Below are 19,420 nucleotides of genomic sequence, written 5' to 3'. Positions count from 1 at the left end.
GCTAGAGCACCCTCCTATTGTGAGGCAAATGGAACTCCCAGCAGGGAGGGAGTGAACCGGCTCCGATGAGGTGAGCGTGGATGACCTCGGGGCATTTGCAGAGAAGGGATTAGCGCGACGATGCCCATAAAGACAGAAACATACTTTGAGTCAGGAGGACTTGTCATCAGAATCTCTGCCCAAACGGAACGAACGAGTACGGAATGAGGACAGCGCAGAAGACCGACCAAAGAAGAACCAACGACTTGAATTACCAAATTCGTTATTGTATTGTAGTTCTTTATTATATTGAAACAAGTGAATTATTAGTTAATAAAGCATTGCTTTTGTAAAAGCTGTTTGGTCATATCAGAGCCTCCTATGTCATTTAACATTCCCGAACAGGAGGCATAGCGAATTATAGTTTCAGTTGAAAAGTTCGACGAAGTGTACTCCTTGAGAGGTAGGTGACTACTGATGCTGATGCACGATTGTGAGCCTTTAGATCTGTTCGAGCGACCCATCTCACGACTGGCTGCGACTGGTTGTGATTGGCTGCGATCGATCGTGCGAGCGGTCGCAGGTTGCCATGAATGATCGTACGATCGGTCGCTGATCACCACCACTAGTCGCACGATTACCTACGATCAGTCGCTGATCACCACCACTAGTCGCACGATTACCTACGATTGATCTTGCAATCAATCTTCTCCAATCGTTGGTGATCGCACGACCACGCGTATCACCATTCGTACGATGACCGACCACCAGTCTTAAGAGCAATCGCAGTATGCGATCGCAAATGGAGATCGTAGTAAACATTGCCGATTGGTCGTACCTCGGCCAAATTGCCAGCTATCGCACGATCCAGAAAACATACGATCCAATGTGACTGAGGCTTTAAAGATTGCAGTCCATCGACGATCCTCATCACTCTTGGCAGAACTAGAGCAATTTTCAAATGAAGGATGGGCCCAATCCATAATACCCCAGTGCTGACCTTTGACCTTTTGACCCCATTTCACCATCTCACCATGCAAAGCTGGTAGAGACCTACTACCCAAACAGACCTGCAGCAGTCATCGCTGCAAAACGTGCTTCCACCAAGTGCTGACCTTAAGGGCTGAATACTTTTACAACCAGTGAATCTTGATTTGTACATTTTTTTGCAGGTATTCCTGACATGAAACTTCCTTCGACTATAACAGTGTTTAGCTTGATCTCTTCAGTTATGGATTAAAAGGTTCATTTGGAAAAAATGTTTCTACATAGATCGAAATTCATCTAAATGTGGCATTATTGGTGGGGAGTGAATACTTTTTCAAGCCACTGTAGTTTTTTCTGTGGTGTATGGACAACAGACCGTTGCCAAGGCCTGATGCCTGAGGTATATACGGACTGCGGCCTTACATAAGGTCTGTGATGCCTATCGACTACACCCTTTCGATATTTGTTGATCTTTTTAACAGACGCAGGGAAAACCTATGAGGAAGGCATGGCGGTTGTGAAAATGACAACGCTGAAGATGTCTTCGTCTTCGCATAGCACCAACGTGGTGGCTGTATGATTTTTCATTGGACAATTGTGGGTGGAGTCAGGCCAGCTGTCCAACCAATAGGTGGAATGGAATATTACACACAGATATATGAACAGATGGACAAACAAGCATACTATTATATAGATCAGTCACTTGGGTCTTTTGGGACTGCCACTGGTAACATGTAACCCATGGCTACATGCCGCATGGTCGGGCTGTCGGCGACTAAACCGACACGCTCTCTGCCTTTGCGAGTGGGGAGGGTGACTGTGACATCCTGTCAGGACCAAAAAAACACCTGGCAAAGGACGAATGAGCTCCAATAGGGTGGACAGAAGGAAGACTCTCCTCAGTGAAAGACACGTGAAAGCCCACTTGGAGTTTACAAAAAAGCACCTAAAGGATTCTCAGACTGTGAGAAACAAGATTCTGTGGTCTTTCATATGTCTTTCACTGAGGAGAGGCTTCCGTCTGGCCACTATGCCATAAAGCCCAGATCGGTGGAGTGTTGCAGTGATGGTTGTCCTTCTGGAAGTTTATCCTATCTCCACACAGGATCTATGGAGCTCAGCCAGAGTGACCATCGGGTTCTTGGTCACCTCTCTCACCAAGGCCCTTCTCCCCTGATTGCTCAGTTTGGCCGGGCGGCCAGCTCTAGGAAGAGTCCTGATTGTTCCAAACTTCTTCCATTTAAGAATTATGGAGGCCACAGTGCTCTTGGGAACCTCCAATGCAGCAGAAATTATATTTTTGTAGGCTTCCCCAGATCTGTGCCTCAACACAATCCTGTCTCTGAGCTCTGCATGCAGTTCCTTCGACCTCATGGCTTTGTTTTTGCTCTGATATGCATTGCCAGCTGTGAGACCTTATATAGACTGGTGTGTGCCTTTCCAAATCATGTCCAATCAATTGAATTTACCACAGGTGGACTCCAATCAAGGTGTAGAAACATCTCAAAGATGATCAAGAGAAATGGGAGGCACCTGAGCTAAATTTCAAGTGTCATAGCAAAAGGTATGAATACTTATGTCAATGTGATATTTCAGTTTTTACTTTTTAATAAATTTGCAAAACTTTCTAAAATCCTATTTTCTATTTGTCATTATGGGGTATTGAGTGCAGATTGATGAGGGAAAAAATTTGAATTCGAACTATTTCAGCATAAGGCTACAACATAAGAAAATGTGAAAAAAGTGAAGGGGTCTGAATACTTTCTGAATGCACTGTAATTTCTGAATGCAATAGGCCTTTGAAAATTCATTTCGTTACATAAACGGCAACTTTCATCGAATTTTCTGCCGTTTTTTTTTTCAACCGAGTCTAAAACCATGTTAGCGACTGAAAAATGAAATGAGATATCGAATTAGAGTTGAAATAAAACTGTGAGAGAGCAAGAACCACAGGCCTAACAAAAGAGGCCTCAAAGATATGCGAGTAAACAAAATGGTGGATATTTGTTTTTGAAGCCTCTTCCAGAATGGGTGGAGCTACTCCATCAACAGAGGAAGCCACTCCCCCGGACAGACAGACAGAATCACCTACGGAGAATATATATATACCAGTGGGGTCACCCATGGGAATCCCACGTGCATGGACGTGTGTGACATTTCGACATATTGAGTTAGATGCTGCACCTGCACATTCAGTTTCACAAAATGGTCACTGGCAATTTATCAGATGCACAAATGATGTAATCTACACAATGTATTTACTTCTGATAACATGTGAATGCATGTGCGTGCACACCCACACACACATATACACACACAAACACACGTACACCCACACACATGTACACACACAAACACACGTACACACATGCACATATATACACACACACATATATATATATATATATAAACACATACTCACACACACACACACACACACATATATATATATATATATATATATATATATATATATTGTTGCGGATATGAGGACTGTATTTTTTTGATTGTGTTGTATTGTGGTAAATTTGTGATGAATATTGCTTGAGTCTGCGCCTCCTGCCTCCGGAGCTGTGTAAAGGTCAAAAGGGCGTCCCATAATTAGTCCACCAGCATACACGTCAGCCAATCATAGAATACCCCTGTTCGATAGTTATATCTTATTCTGTGTTTTAGGGTAAGGCTGTGTCTCCCATTAATAGAAGTACTCCATTGCACCAAGTGAAAGAGATAGATTCCCTTCATTCCCATTCCCAAAACCTCCATTCCCCCTTTTAGTCGATTGGAAACTACCTCCGCTCCAATTGCCGCCATTGACCACGAGGCAGGTTTGGGGAAGAAAGGCGGGTCCCCACCTCGTCATAGAGGGGAGGAGTGAGTCAGCCCCACTCAACCAACCACGAACAAGGGGTTGGACTTGGAGAGGGTGTGGAAAGAAACATCGAGGAGGTTCGCGAAGGTTGAGGGGTGGGGACTATATAACCCGCGGCAGGGCGTTCCCAAGGCAGAGAAGGGAGATGAGCTTTGACGACAGAGAAACTGCGAAAGAAGTCCAGGGTTGAACTGCAGCTCGAGCCACCGAAACTGCACTCACTGCAGCTCGAGCCACCGAAACTGCACTTGCTGCAACTCGAGCCACTGAAACTGCATTTGCTGCAGCTGGAGCCACCGAAACTGCAGCCACAGCAGCGTGAGGCCTGGACGGCAGTTTGGAGCAGGGCCGCGAAGGAGCGGCGGCTGCCCACGAGTCGATCAGCTGCAGAACTAGTTGGACCTCCCTATCCCGCCAGCCATCCACCAGCCACCCACCTGCCATCCCTATCATCATTCCCTGTGTAAGTGTGCTCGTAGTCTGTCTTTTGTCTTGTCCCTGGGTAGTAACCATAAGTCTGTATAAGCTAGTATTTTCACTGTGTCACCTGCGTCTCATGTGCTTGTAAATAAACGTGACTGCTGTCTTTTTGCTTATGTGTGTGAATAGTAAATAAATTTAGTAGTATTTCCAAACCTTTCTTTGCCTTCGTTTTCCTCTTTGCATTCGGTCGCTTTAGAGTTTTCCCGATTGAATAGCGGTGGCGCGATCCGGCCAAAGTTTGGGGCAAATTGGGTATTAGTCGGGGAATAACTGTTCGGTCGCGGTAATACCAACCGCTCGGTAAATAACATCTGTAACCGCATCCGTAACAATTGGTAGTCAGGAGTTGGGATTCGAACCTGGGACTAAATTTATTTAGCCCAAATTTTGGACACCAATTGTGTTAGTACCGTAACAATTGGTGTCTGGGTGTGAGATACGGACCCGAAGCGCGCTTAACGCGCTCAAAATTACAAGCAGTTGGAAATTGTTGTGTTGTTTTACAAAAACCCGAATTTTTAAATCGCGCCATGGCTGGTCAAGGCGATCGAATGCCGGTGGGTGAGCTAGAGGAGGGGTTAGGAGTAACCCAGGACCTCGGGGTAATGTATATGGAGGAGGTGGTTGAGGGGGTATCAGACGCACAAAATGGCGTCCTCGTGCACGTGGGTGTAGCGGCACCAAATTTTGCCGCGCCCGTGACCGTAGCAGCACTAAATTGCGCTGCGTCCGTGGTCGCGGCAGCCGAGCCAGAAATGCCAGAGTACATGCGAGTCTTTATGAATCAAATGATGGCAAAAATGGATGCTCAGAGTGAGCAAATGGGGAACCGGATGAAGGCTCAGAGTGAGCAAATGGGGGCAATGAGGGGCGAAATGGGGGGCAAAATGAGCGAAATGGGGGGCAAAATGGGAGAAATGGGGGAACGGCTAGAAGCAAAAATTGAGGGGTTAGACAATAATCTTAAGGGATTAGACAAGAAATTTGAGGGGTTAGACAATGGGATAGAAGGGGTGAAAGAGGGGTTAACGGGGGTGGAAAATAGAATGGCTGCCCAGGAGAATCAGTTAGAGGGGGTGAAAAATGGGTTAATGGGGTTAGAAAATAGGATGGAAGACAAATTGCGGGAAATAGGGGAGCAATCCGCCCGGGAAATCGAACAGATGGGGAACCAGATGGAGGAGATGAAGGAGGAGATACGACGAGGTGTAAGTGAGGAGGTCTCGGGGGTACGCGAGGAGGTAAAGCGATGCGAAAAGCATATGGAGAAAGAGGTGAGGAATAATACGGCGAGGTTACAGGGGGGCATAGAGGGTCTGACGAAGGGAGTAGAACAGCTGACAGTGGGACAAAAGGAACTAGTGGACCAAGTGGAAAAGAACACGGCAATAATCGGGGGGTTAAAAGCGACACAAAAAGACATTAAGAACGAATTAATAGCGACACAAAAGGAATGTCAGATGGTACATGAGGGGTTGACGAAGAAGTTGGAGGAGGTGACAGAAGTAATGGAGACAAAGGACAGAGAGGTGAGGACGCACATAGAAACGGTTAAAGTGGCGTTAGAGGAAGAGATAGAGGGGGCGCACAGGGAGATGAAGGAGGTAAAGGAAAAATTAGAGGAGGTGGAAAAAGGGGTGAGTGAAATTAAGAAGAGACGGACAGAAACTAAAAGAGAAATCCAGGAGGAGGTGATGGAATATGTACAAGGTCGGTGCTCAACTCATAATTATGTGCTCACTAACCAAATAAAGAGTTTGCAGGTGGCAGAGGAGGTGCGACGAAGAGGTGTCAAGGTGAGTGGCGATATATTTGGAAATGTACATGATGTGAGGGGAGCTTCAGTCAGCTTGGGGGTTGATGTGGACCCAGGTGTTCGTGAGAGGCCGTTGGTGAAGTGTGCGACAGGTCTGGTGTGCGAAAGAGGAGGTGTGCGAGAATGTCCGACCATGGAGTGTGTGAGGAAAAAGTGCGCGCCAAGGACGGAGTGTGCTGTCAAGAGTGAGTCGGTCGTAGCGCGTGTGCGAGGGGGCACATGGAAGCGCGGTGTGGTGAGTGTTACAGAGGATGTAACGAGAGAGGGTACACCTGTGGTGAGTGTTACAGAGGATGTAACGAGAGAATGTACGCCAGTGGTGAGTGTTACGGAGGAAGTAACGGGAGAGTGTGCGCAAGAGGATGCGCAAGAAAGGTGTGTAACGGACAGGTGCATGGGGAAAGAGTGCGCTGTCAAGAGTGAGGGAGAATGCACGCCTGTGGTGAGTGTTACAGAGGATGTAACGGGAGCGTGTGCACGAGAAAGGTGTGTAACGGACAGGTGCATGAGGAAAGAGTGCGCTGTCAAGAATGGAGGTGAAAGTAGTGAGGGTGACACGGAGCGTGAGTTGGTTGTGACAGGTGAGCGAGGATGTACACCTGGAATGGAAGGATGCACACCTGGAATGGTAGAGCGTGTGTGGGAATGCACACTTGAGTTGGTCGTGAGGCACGTGGTTGGGTGTGCGAGTGAGAGCACACCTGTGATTGTCACAGAGGAGGTGACCGAGGAAGGGGCGCGAAGAGGTGTGTTGGTGAGGTGTGCGAACGACGAATGTGTGCCAAGGTGTTCGGTGGTCAGGTGTGTGACCAAGTCTGTGAGCGGAATGAGTGTACCGAGGTGTGTAAGAGAAGGTGCAATGACGAGGAGCATGGGAATAGCTGGATGTATGAGCAAGAAAGGGGTAGCGTATGCGTGTAAGCATGCAGGTGAGGCATCGACGGTAACCGGGTTAGCGGTGAGAGCGACTTATAGCCGAATCGGGCCCTCGGTGCATGCCGGGCTTCGCGTGCCACGAGAACCAGCGGGGATCCGAACTGCGGCAGGCCCGAAAGGACCGCTGTACGCGATCCACGCTGGGCCTTGCTTTGAACGGCCGCGTCCGTGCTCCACTAGGCGGAGTGGGCAGCCCGATAAGAAGGGTCGTCATGGCGACCACTTTTTATTGAGACGTTCCGGCAGGTCGAGATCGGGCAATTGGATGGCTCCACGCCGAGGTGGTGCATGGGTTCTCGGCACGGGTAAGCCCCCGTCCCTGCACCGAGTGCCGGACGCATCCAGCCGCCGGCACCAAAGAACCCGCGTTCATTGCTCGGCTGTACGAAGCCGGGCTGTAGACGTGAATTGGCACACCGAGAGGATCTAATAAGTAGACGGGTGATGAGGTTAGTGTTTTGGACCCAAAATTAGAAAAAGGCAAAATTTGATGATTGGTATGGTGATTGGCAGATGATTGGCAAATTTTTGATTGGCTGAAATTTGGTGAGCAAAATTGATAGTGGGACCTCCCCGATGTGGCGGGATGGGCAATCCACCATCCCTCACAGGCGGGGGCAAAGGAGCACTAGATTATGGGGTGTATGGCAGTGAAAACTAGCCCGGGTGGGTTAGGATATTGTGTGTAGGGCCCTAGAAGATGACATTAGGCAACGTTAAGATTAGTTAGTGACAAGGATTCCTGTAGTGGGGACGCAGGTAGATTAGTGTGGATTATAATGACGAGGGACCGCAATAGTTTAAAGGGAAGACGGAGGAGCGTGAGTTTTAGAAGGGAGTAGACAGAGCAGATGATGCAGTATGAATGGAAGTGCTGGTGAGCAGCTTCAAATGAGGCATCGGTGAGGCAATACACCGAGGTGTGTGTGAGTGTACAAGTGATGAATGAGAGAGCATTGCGGATGAGTGTCATGGCGAGTAGTGAGTGTTGTGGATCAGCGCGAATGCGCTTGGGGGAGAGAAGGGTGCAGGCGGCACCAAGTATGAGAGCACAGGTGTGCAAGTACAGGTGTGTGAAATATATGGAGCAGAGAATGAGCGGTGTGGAGAGAGTTGGAGTAAGTGGTACGGAGTGGTGTGCACGGTGCGAAGGTGTGGATGGGGGAAGAGTGGACCCCTTTCACGAGTACCCGGGGCGGGTAGTGTAAGTGTTAGGTAGAGGGTATAGGTAAATTGTGGTTGGATATTGGCATCTGTGGTGCGGGTGGAAGAATGGTGATTGGATGGGTGCATTAGTGTTGTGGAAATGGCTGGGCGTGTAGCCTGTTAGTGTGTGTAGTTGGTTTGGACACTCCACCACTGTGAGGATGTCGGCCAGGTGAGGCCGCAGGTGGGCTCTGGGAGCCGGTAGTTGTGGATGGGGCCCGAGGATCCGGAGGACGGACCCGGGTGGCCCAGTGCCAGAGGGCACCAAGGGGTGACAGAGCCAGGAGGGGCCTTCCCCAGTAGATAGGTTAGGTTAAGGAGCAGGTAAGCTCGGGTGGCAACTGCAGTGGTGGAGGTGTGCAGGTGGGTAGACCTGCTGGGAGAGCTGCACGACCCAGCCCAGAAATTGTGCAAGGGCACCGGGAGATGAATCGGGGGAGTGAGACCCCAAATTGAGAAGCACCACAGTTTGGGCAATGGGAATTGGTTTTTAGAACCCATAGAGTAAGTTGGCCAATGGATTGGCAGGGAAAGACCCCGGGTAGTGTAAAGTGTGTTAATGTCATTTAGGGGATAGTTAGGATTGAAGTCTCCTCGCACCATCTACATGCACTCACCTGAGATGACGTACCTACACACCATGCCATGTTTTGTTATTTTATTGTGCAGATGTTTGGAATGTGAGATGCATCATGACGTGGGTGTGACATTGTGCTTGATGTTCCATCTCTTCCTCCTTATGAGGATTGATGACGAATTGGGTGATGGCAAATTTTGGTTAGAGGGATTGTGGTGACGAATTTGGTATTGGAGAAATATGGGGAGACGAGACATTAGCGACGAATTTGTAAATGTGTAGATTTTGTAAATATGGGGTAAGGGCAAGGGTAGTGTAGGTGACAGGGGGGGTGACGTACGGTAGGGACGAGCTTTCTCATTTCGCTCTCCGTACGCATTTCGCCTTGCATTGCCTTATTGATGTGTACCCTTGTGACCTTACCCCTCGCTCATTTGTCTTGTCCCCCTTTTGTCTCCCACATGACCTGTGCGCCATTGGGCGCCGAGGGGAGCGTGCGTGAGTCGGCCATTGTGCGCCCGGCACTCTCAGAACCAGCTGTCTGCATCAATGCACCACATTATGGACCACATGCCTGTGGCCGAGCACCACGTATGGACCCCATGGGTTGGGGCATGGCCCCTCTGCTGGAACCGGCCATGAGGGCCCGAAATCTTGCTGGCGGACCTTGGCCACAGGGCACCGATGCCCCACAGGTGAACCACACGTAGTCGGCCCTGTGGGCCATAAATAAAGAAAATAAAATGGACACGTTGGGCATAAAATGGACACTTCTGTGACTCACTGGGATTGACACAATCTGTCAATTTCCCGACCCGGATCTCAGCCAATGGAGTATCTTCTCTTCTAGACTTGGTTATGACAAACTTCCCTGCTAATGTCTGCTGCTCTTCTTCTGCTCCAATCGGTTCTTCTGATCATGTGCTTGTCAAAGTGGATATCTCTCTGGCCATTCTCAGAGAGCCTCCTCAGCGTCGACGAGTCTGGCATTTCACTCAGGCCGACTGGGATGGTCTTCAAGCAGCCATCAATCGTCTGGATTGGTCTCCCATCTCCACTGCCTCTGACATCAATTCTTCCTGGGAATTCTTCCAAAGCAAACTGATCTCTCTCATGCACAGATTTATCCCATCTCGCCTTCAATTGTCTTACCCTTCCTCCCGTCCATGGTACACTGAATCTTGTGGTGAGGCAGTTGCCCTGAAACAACTTGCCTTTGCCTCTTGGAAGGCTAATCCAACTGAAGGAAATCTCAGTTCCTTCCACCAAGCTCGGAACAAGTGTGTGTCTACCCTCAGGAGTGCCAGGAAGCACTATCTCTCCTCACTCAAGAATGAACTCTCAAACCTGTCTCCTTCCTCCAAATCCTGGTGGCGTCTGGTCAAATCCGTTTCTGGTGTTTGTTCCCCCTCCATCCCCTCCCTTACCTCAAATGGCCACACAGTTGACATCGCACGTGACAAAGCCGAATGCCTCAACTCTGTGTTCGCCTCGAAATCCTTAGTCCCAAACCCATCTCTCTCTGTTCCCACCTTTCCCAGTCGAACCCAACTGCTCCTGGACTCTGTGTCCTTCTCTCCTGAAAAGGTGGAGGAGTTTTTGTCAAACCTCGACTCTGATTCTGCAACTGGACCAGACGGCATCAGCCCACGGGTCTTAAAATCCTGCTCTGCCGCTCTATCTCACCCTCTCTCTGTTCTTTTCACCCTATCTTTTGCTCAAGGTCATCTGCCAGCATCCTGGAAATCAGCTAACATTACCGCTTTACACAAAAAAGGTGCAAAAACAGATCCTTGCAACTACAGACCAATCAGCCTGCTCCCAATTATCAGCAAAGTCATGGAATCCATCATTGCTTCGGATATGAAATCTTTCCTCTTCTCCAATGGCTTGATCTCTGATCATCAATTTGGTTTCAGACCAGGTCACTCTACTCTGGACATGCTGCTTCTGCTGTCTCAACAATGGATGGAGGTCCTCAATGCCAAACAGGAAATCAGAGCTGTCTCCCTTGACATATCAAGGGCCTTTGATACGGTCTGGCACCCAGCTCTGCTCACCAAACTCTCCTCCTATGGTATCCATGGAAATCTCCATGCATGGCTTGCGGACTTCCTCTCTGGTCGTAGTCAACGTGTGGCCCTGAATGGATTTCTCTCATCTCCCCTTCCTGTTCAGGCTGGAGTTCCCCAAGGAAGTGTGCTGGGCCCTGTGCTTTTTCTGGTCTTTATCAATGATCTCTCTGACTCTCTGGAAAATCCTCTCTATCTCTTTGCTGATGACTCCACTCTCTGCCGCTCCATTCCTCTTCCCTCAGATCGGCAGTCTGCAGCCTCCTCACTCTCTGAAGACCTGGACAAAATCACAGACTGGTCAAACAAGTGGAACATGTCTTTCAATCCTGCCAAATCTCACTCTCTTACTATGTCTCTCCGAAAAGATCGACTGGACAACCCTCCCATCTACTTTCTCAACAATCCTCTCCAAGAAGTTCTGTCACTCAAGCTTTTGGGTCTCACTATCTGCCATGATCTTTCTTGGGAAAACCACATTTCCAAGCTGGCCTCCAAAGCCAGTCGCCGACTGGGCATCCTCCCTCGTGCGAAGTCCTTCCTCGGCACACCTGAGCTCCTCACCACTTACAAGGCTTTCATCCGCAGCTCAATGGAATACTTTTCTCCCCTATGGGCTGGTGCTCCTGCCTCACACCTGGCTCGGCTTCACGCTGTTGAATCCAAAGCTTTCAAAATCATTGGAATCTCCCGCGATGAAGCTATCTCTGAGGGCCTTTCACTCACTCACCGCAGGCAGGTAGGTGGTCTTTCTGTCTTCTACCGACTCCTCTCCGGCCTTGCTCCCCCAGCTCTCTCTGTGCTCTGTCCCCCAAATATTCCTACAGGTCGCACAAGATCTGCCAGCAACCCTCTGATGGTTAAACTGCCGAAATCTCGGCTCTCTGCTCACCTTCACTCTTTCATTCCTCTTTTCTCCCGCCTGTGGAACAAACTCCCACACTCCCTTCAATCCCTCTCCTCCCTCCAGGTCTTTAAAACAGCTGTTCACCACCATCTCTTATCTTCCCCCATCCATAACCTTGATCTTTTCTACCCCCACTAATTCACCCCAGATCCACCTTGTTTGAAATTCCAACTTATTTCCTGGAAATCCTGGCAGTGTCCATATGTTTATACCTCTCCCACCCCCCCCCCCCTTCACATGCCTCCCCCCCTTCACATGCCTCCCCCCCTTCACATGCCTCCCCCCCAAAGCCCTCTCCCTCCCACAGATCTCTCGATGTCTCCATGTCTCTCGGTCCCTGCTCTCAAATGTTGTGTTTGTGTCCTTCCCCCTCTCTCCCCATCTTGTCTACCGCTCCCGATGTTATTTGTTTTATGTGTCTGTTTGTCTTTCTGTGTGATTAATGTTCGCTCTTTCACGAGCCTCGATCTTGTATACAAAAAAAAAAAAAAAAAAAAAAAACACTTTATTGCAAATAGGCCGCCAGTAAGGAAATGAGAGAGAAGCCAATATCTGGAAGAACAAATAATAATAGCCAGCAGAGGGAGCCGAAGAGCAAGAGATCACCTGCAGGGTTAGGGGTTGTTGATTTATTTTTATTATTGAACATGCATTGAACACTGATGAACTGTGGTGACTGCACCGATTGGTGCTTGAGGGTGTGTTGGTGCGTTTTGGGTGCTTTCATGGTGCGTCGATGCAGAGCAGACTGTCTCCCCCCCAGAAAGAACAATTACAGGTCCTGGGTTAGTTTTGGAAATAAAAGCAGAGTCATTGTAAATAATGCTCCCCACCGTCAGTGTGTAGTTTGAGGACCATTCCGCAATTCGGTTAACTGTGGGCGTAAGTCTGTTAGGCAGGGTGCAATGGAGCAGCGGGACACATTTATTTATGTTTTAAAAACTGTCGCACTCAGGGTCAGGTTAAAAGTAGAGGGAACTACACCTACGTGTCACACTAAAGAAAAAGTTGTAGGCCCGGGACGTGCCTCAGAGGGGGAGGGTGCAGTGTTGCGGATATGAGGACTGTATTTTTTTGATTGTGTTGTATTGTGGTAAATTGGTGATGAATATTGTTGAGTCTGCGCCTCCTGCCTCCGGAGCTGTGTAAAGGTCAAAAGGGCGTCCCATAATTAGTCCACAAGCATACACGTCAGCCAATCATAGAATACCCCTGTTCGATAGTTATATCTTATTCTGTGTTTTAGGGTAAGGCTGTGTCTCCCATTAATAGAAGTACTCCATTGCACCAAGTGAAAGAGATAGATTCCCTTCATTCCCATTCCCAAAACCTCCATTCCCCCTTTTCATCGATTGGAAACTACCTCCGCTCCAATTGCCGCCATTGACCACGAGGCAGGGTTGGGGAAGAAAGGCGGGTCCCCACCTCATCATAGAGGGGAGGAGTGAGTCAGCCCCACTCAACCAACCACGAACAAGGGGTTGGACTTGGAGAGGGTGTGGAAAGAAACATCGAGGAGGTTCGTGAAGGTTGAGGGGTGGGGCCTATATAACCCGCGGCAGGGCGTTCCCAAGGCAGAGAAGGGAGATGAGCTTTGACGACAGAGAAACTGCGAAAGAAGTCCAGGGTTGAACTGCAGCTCGAGCCACCGAAACTGCACTCACTGCAGCTCGAGCCACCGAAACTGCACTTGCTGCAGCTCGAGCCACTGAAACTGCATTTGCTGCAGCTGGAGCCACCGAAACTGCAGCCACAGCAGCGTGAGGCCTGGACGGCAGTTTGGAGCAGGGCCGCGAAGGAGCGGCGGCTGCCCACGAGTCGATCAGCTGCAGAACTAGTTGGACCTCCCTATCCCGCCAGCCATCCACCAGCCACCCACCTGCCATCCCTATCATAATTCCCCGTGTAAGTGTGCTCGTAGTCTGTCTTTTGTCTTGTCCCTGGGTAGTAACCATAAGTCTGTATAAGCTAGTATTTTCACTGTGTCACCTGCGTCTCATGTGCTTGTAAATAAACGTGACTGCTGTCTTTTTGCTTATGTGTGTGAATAGTAAATAAATTTAGTAGTATTTCCAAACCTTTCTTTGCCTTCGTTTTCCTCTTTGCATTCGGTCGCTTTAGAGTTTTCCCGATTGAATAGCGGTGGCGCGATCCGGCCAAAGTTTGGGGCAAATCGGGTATTAGTCGGGGAATAACTGTTCGGTCGCGGTAATACAAACCGCTCGGTAAATAACATCTGTAACCGCGTCCGTAACAATATATATACACACACACACACATATACACGCACATGTACACCGACACACATGCATACACATACACACACATATATATGCACATATGCAGTATACACACACACACACACACACACACACACACACACCTACACATGTCCCACGGCACATGTATATATCCCACATCCCACATGTATATACATGTTTAAAGTGTACGTGCTCCTCCCGCCTCCCTCCTCCCTCCTCCCTCCTCCCTCCTCCCTCCTCCGCCTGGCAACGCCGGGTACTTCTGCTCATAACTAATAAAATAAAAACGAAGAAATATCTCTCAGCAATTTCCCGTCTGTTAATTTATATAGTTTACAAATGTGAATGACACGTCCATGCACACGTGAAATGCAGTTTTTTTTTTCACACGTGAAATGAACACGTGAACCTTTACTTCCGGATAATAAAGTTGAATGAAATAAAAACGAAGAAATATATGTCGGCATCATTGTTGACGTTTTTGTGACGACTGTCATCAAACGGAAAAGTAATATATCTTAAAGGAAAATCAAAAAGCGAATTTTTAATATATGTCGACAAGTTGCCGTCGGTGTCATGTTGGGCGCTGTATTTTCGTGTATCATCATGACGCGATTTTTAAAAATATATCTCTGCATTTTCCCGCATGTGTGTGACTGTCCTCAATTATTTCTGACACCGAGTCTAAAACCATCGATAAAAATTAAATCAGATGGTGAATTCGAGATAAAATCGTGAGGGTGACTCTCAATGAATGGGCTTTAGTTTACAGGCCTTTGGGAAATCATTTCGTTCTATAAACGGAAACTTTCTTGGGATTCTCTTCCCGTTTTTTTTCAACCGAGTCTAACACTATGTTAGCGACTGTTAAAAATGAAATGATATATCGAATTAGAATTGAAATAAACCTGTGTGAGAGAGAAAGACAGCACGGGCCTAACTAAACAGGCCTCAAAGCCATTCGAGGTAATAAAATGGTGGATATTTGTTTACATGAAGCCTCTCCAAAAATGGGTGGAGCTATGGGTGGAGCTACTCTGCAAACGGACTAAGCCACACCCCCAGACAGATGGACAGAATCACTTTCGCCTATTATAATATAGATATATAGTGTTGCGGTTTTGAGAGTGTAAATATAACATCATTAAAGATTAAAGGTTTGCCCCCATAGTTAGTCCACAAGCAACATGTAGGCCCCTTAGAACATTAGTTATGTCATCGTATGTGTGAGGATAAGGCCATTTCCACTAGTGATACCTGCATTGTGTAAAGAAATAATAAGTTTAGGTCCCGTTCATTTTGCCTCCACCCTCCAAATCTACCTTGTTGGGCAGCATCCATCCCACGCCCATTTTGGCTATTGCACGTCGCATTAGGATGCTCACTAATCAAGGGACACAAGGTAGGCCCTGAGAGAGGGTGGGGCCGGCGTTGAGGTCGGGGAGCGGCAGCGGGAGACGGTAAGAGCCAACAGCCAATCAGGGCTCTAAGGACATGGCGTGAGGGGCGTGGCAATGGCGTGGTAAGGGCGTGCCTATAAAAGCGAACACACAAAGCCCTTGAGAGGACTTCTGCAGGAGAGGCGCGTTGGTATTGAAAGGACTTGCAGAGGATACGCACGCTGTAAAGGACTCGTTGGGAGAGGGCTTTGTAAAAGGACGGCAAGGAATTGCGCTTTGTGAAAGGACTTGTATTGGAAGCGCAGACGAATTTGTATTGGGAGCGCATACGAATTCGTATCGGGAGCGCATATAGCGCCGGTCCATCTATTATGTACGCAGCCACGCCAGAGTAATCGCCCAGCCAGCCTTACCTTTCGCCCCGTAATTGTCCGATCCATGTCAACGACCCATGGGGAGCTTCTGCCGTCCTGACAATCTTCTTCGCGGTGCGAGTCATGGACCGGAGTGAACTGCCTGGATGCCATCATCCGTGGACCATCACCCTGACCACCTGCAATCCCCGTGTGAGTGTCTGTTTGTGAAATGGGCCCGTGTCCTGGAATACGTTAAGACTATAATAAGGCGGCAATGTGTATTTTTCTTCTTGATCATTGTACATAGTGAATAAACCAATCTGTTCTTCCTGTCTTTCCTAATTCGACCGTGTCAGTGTTTTCCTCCATTGGGTAAGCGTGGCACGATTAGAACCGCTCGGATCGGGATGTAGTCCTTGATAATGGCTCGGGTCGCGGCTAGCTATCGCTCGGCGTTTCCACCTATAACCGTGATTCAAACGGGGCTTATTTCCTTGCTTCCTGGGCAGCGTTGGTAATTCGGTATAAGCGATTAGTCCTATGACCCCACTCAATGCTGTCCGGAAGTGACGTCATAGCCCTGGATCCCGTCGGCTAGTAAAAGACAAGGGGACTAATCCCCCCTTGGTAAGGGGAAAGGCCGACGCTGAGATCCGCAACAATTGGTTTCAGGGAAGTGGGATTGGACCCGAAGTGCGCCTAACGCACTCAAAATTACGAGCGGCCGAAATTTGATCATTACAATCCAAATTGAAATCGTGCCATGGATACCAAGACGGTCGGATGCCGGTGGGGGCAAATGAGGAGGTAGAGGAATTAGAATCGATGACCCAGGACCCCCGGGAAGAATTGGGAGAAATAGAGGAGGAAGCAGTAGAGGTAGCGGGGGAAGAAAATGGCGGCGCCTCGCACATGGCGACGAGGGCTGCGCCCGCTGCGCAGTGGGGGTGGTAGACATGCAAGCCTTCATGGCACAATTCATGGCAGAACTAAAAAAAATGGGTGATAAATCCACCGAGGAAAGGAAGGAAATAAAAAACGAAACCCGGGAAACGAAAGAAATGATGGGCGTCCAAAAGAATGACATAAATAAAATAAATGGGAGAAAGGACATCCAAGAAAAAAAATGGATGCCATGGGTGGCCAAATGAAAGAAATGAAGGGCGGATTAAATAAATTTGGAAACAGAATGGGTGGCCAAATAAAAAAATGGGAGAGGACATTGATCGCAGGTCGAGCGAGAAGGTCACATTGGTACGCGATGGGGTAGCGCGATATGAGGAATGTGGGGAAAGCGAGCCTGAGCAAAGCACAGTCAGAATGACTAGGGTAGAAATCATGACACGGGGTATAGAAAAGCCGACGGCCGCCGAATTGGAAAGTTTTCTTTTATGTGCACCAGCGGTCGTCGAGCTTAATAAAGAAAAAGAAATTATAGTTGAAATTGGGGTTGAGGAGACGGCAGAGATAGGAATTAAATGGGAGAAAAAGATGGAATGCACGCAAAGTCTGTGTTCGCATTGTGATGTTGTGCTGCCTAACCCCAATGAGAATTTGCAGGCGCTGCTGCGGAAAAGGGTCCCAAAGGTGAGTAGGGTTGTGTATGGTGCGAAAAGGTTTGGCGCGAAAGTGTTTGGCGGGAAAAGATTTTTCGCGCTCTTGGGATCCCGATGTCACCCGGGCGCTCGTGGAAGGTCCGTGGTGAGGTGTACGAAGGTGACTGGCGCGCGTGTGCAAATGGCACTGAAGCGCAAGTTGTTACAGAGTGCGAAGAAGAATGCATGACAGAGTGTATGTGGGAAGAGTGTGAAACGGAGTGTGGAACGGAGTGTGACACAGAGTGTGACATGGATGAAGAGTGTGCGAGGATGCACACCAGAGCGTGTTGGAGAGAGTGTGCGGGAGTGCACACCAGAGCACGTGATTGGGTGTGCGAAAGGAGATTGCACACCCGTAGGTAGGTGTGCGCTGATTGGGTGTGTGCAGGAGTGCACACCCGTGGGTATTACAGACTGTGTGCGAGAAGAATGCACAACAGAGTATGTGGAAAGCACGTGTGTGCCTGGTTGTGCGGTAAGAGAGTGCGTACTGAAGTGTGTGAATGGTGTCAGTATGCCTGAGTGGTATGCACCTGAGTGTGTGAGAGAAGAGAATGCACGAGAGCGTGCGGTAACATAATTAAGGGAGTGTATGGGATGTGTGAGTATGGGAAGGGTCGCGTGGTGTGAGAATGCGACTCGAGCATCGACGCAGACCAGGGCAGCGTTTAGGGCGACGTACAGCCAACGCGAGCTCTCGGTGCGCGGGGTGCTTTGTGTGCAGTGGGGGCCGGCGGGGATCATTGCCGCGGCGCCGTGCACGATTCGTGCCGGGCCCCGCCCTGTATGGTCAGTGCCGTGCCATGGCGCAAAGGGAAAATGGCACGATTCCAGGGGAGGAAGGCGAGGTCGGACCTTCGCCCCCTGGTGGGTGCGGTGCTCCGGCCGGGGGAGGTTGGGTCATCGTGTCGGAGACCGAAAGGCTCCGCGCCGCTATGGCGCCTGGAACCTTGGCCCGAGCATGCCTCCTCCCCAGAATCGAAAATGCCGGACGGACCTAACCAACAGGAGACCAACCACCCGCATGCATTGCTCGGCTTTTCGAAGCCGAGCTGTAATGACTATGTCTTTCTGCACCGAGAGGCTCGAGTGGAGTAGACGAATAGAAATAGTGTTGGTGAATGGTATCCGGTGTAGAGGGATGGCAGATCTACCATCCCTCACATTGTTACTTGGGGCAAAGCAGCAGTAGATTTATGGGGACGGCAGTGAAAACTAGCCGAGGGAAGGCTAGGATAATGTTAGGGATTTAGAGAGATGACAGTAGGGGCAAGATTTAAGTAGAGACATTGTACAAGTAGTGGGGACGTAGAGAGATTAGAAGGATGTTAATGATGAGGGAAGTGCTTAGTATAAGGGAAGACGGGGAAAGCACCAGTATGAGAGGGAAATAGTTAGTTAAATTATGCTGTGTGTGTGGAGAAATTGTGTGTGAGGATGAGCTTTAGGCACAAATGAGGAATTGTGAGGATCTCTGGAATTAACTTGGTGAAATGAGGCATTGGTCGAGAATTGTTTTGTGTGTGAGAATCTGGTTATTGTTGAGCTTGGTGAAATGAGGCAATGGTCGGGGATGACCCGAGGTGATGTATGAATGGAGTATTGAGGACATGTGTAATGGTGTTGAGTGAATGACTTGCATGGGGTGCAAGTGGGGAACAGTTGTGTGGAATGAATGGTTTGGAGTAAATGGTGTGGTATGAGTGGTGTGGAGGGCATGGTGTGAAGGAGTGGATGGGGGAAGATGGATCCCTTCACGAATACCCGGGGAGGGTAGTTTAAAGTTAGGTAGAAGGTTTAGGTAAATTGTTTGGATATTGACATCTGTGGTGCAGGTAGTAGAAAGAAGTGCTTTGATGGGTGCATGAGTGAGTGGAATGGCTGGGCGTGTGGGCTTAATTGGTGAGTATGGTTAAATGGGCGCTCCGCCACTGGTAGTCTGTCGGCCAGGTGAGGCCGCAGGTAGGCTC

This window comes from Myxine glutinosa, chromosome 1 (assembly GCF_964187855.1).
Source record: "Myxine glutinosa chromosome 1, kmMyxGlut1.1, whole genome shotgun sequence".
NCBI lineage: Eukaryota > Metazoa > Chordata > Myxini > Myxiniformes > Myxinidae > Myxine > Myxine glutinosa.
Note: the sequence above shows the minus strand (reverse complement) of the source record.